This window comes from Volvox carteri (genome assembly GCF_000143455.1).
Source record: "Volvox carteri f. nagariensis unplaced genomic scaffold VOLCAscaffold_22, whole genome shotgun sequence".
Lineage (NCBI taxonomy): Eukaryota > Viridiplantae > Chlorophyta > Chlorophyceae > Chlamydomonadales > Volvocaceae > Volvox > Volvox carteri.
The window spans coordinates 1,753,869-1,755,157 of record NW_003307565.1 but is presented as its reverse complement, the minus strand read 5'-3'; positions in this window follow the sequence as shown (position 1 = coordinate 1,755,157).

Here is a 1,289-nt window from a genome sequence, read left to right as displayed (position 1 = left end):
GTGGTTTAATGTACCTTGCAGTCTGTACAAGGCCTGATATCGCGCAGGCTGTCTATAAACTCGCACGTTTTATGTCGAAGCCTGCCGTTTCACATTGGGAGGCTGCCAAGTCCGTCTTGCGGTACGTTAAGAGCACATTAGCGTATGGTATTGTTTTNTGCGGTTCGCAGTCTTTGGTGGGGTATGCGGATTCTGACTGGGCCAGTGATCCAGATAGTCGGCGATCCACCACCGGCTATGTCTTTATTCTGAATGGGGGCGCCATAAGTTGGAAGAGCAGGCTACAACCTACTGTCGCTGCATCGTCGGTTGAAGCCGAGTACATGGCTGCTGCGTCAGCAACGCGGGAGGCAGTTTGGTTGCGTAAGTTGATGAGGGATTTGGGCTACGAGGTACGGGCCGTTGAGATCAAGGACGATAGTCAAGGTGCTATAGCCCTGATCCGCAACCCCATCACGTCAGAGCGGTCAAAGCACATAGACGTGATCCACCACTTTGTTCGAGAAAAGGAGAGTTCGGGTAGTGTATCGTTCCAGTATTGCCCTTCTCACGATATGATTGCAGATGTGCTGACGAAGCCGTTGGCTTTGGTCAAGTTTTCGAAATTCCGAGAGTGCATGGGAGTTCGTTGAGTTTTCTTCTGGGGTGTGCCAGAGTTCTGTCCGCGGGGGAGTGTTGATATCTCGTCCAGAACTCCTGCATATCGTAGTTTGGCGGGATACCTGTACTGGTTCTGGAGCGGACTTCCGAGATACACTTTGTATTTATGGCAGGGTCTTGCCTTTTATCCTCGCTCTAATCCCAGACCTATGTAACGTATAACGAGGTGATCGCTCTGTATTCGCTGCTTAGTTAACAGGTTATGAGCCCCGCGCAAGGATAGTGTCGCGGTCTGCCGGAACCAGCCAACTGCGGGATTGCAGTCTCAGGATAAGAGCGGCTCTGGTACATTTGAGCCTGGCTGCAGGCAGGGAGGCTACATACAGCCGGATTTGCGAAATGGCCGAACAATCGAAGCGGGTCCCGAAGTTGGAGTCGATCGCCGACTACCCGCAATGGGAGCCGAGGGCAAGAAATGCCCTGATTCTGGATGGTTATTGGGATGTAGTCAACTCTGCTCCTATTACCTCTGTCGAGAAAGGTTTAATGGCGAAGGCCGCGCTGATCATGATGGTCGGCGACAAGTTCCTTCAGGAGATTGATCAGTGCGCGACATCAGCTGCTGGATGGGCATATCTGAAGAAGATCCACAGCGAGAATCAGAAAGGGCACCAGCTACTCTACGACGC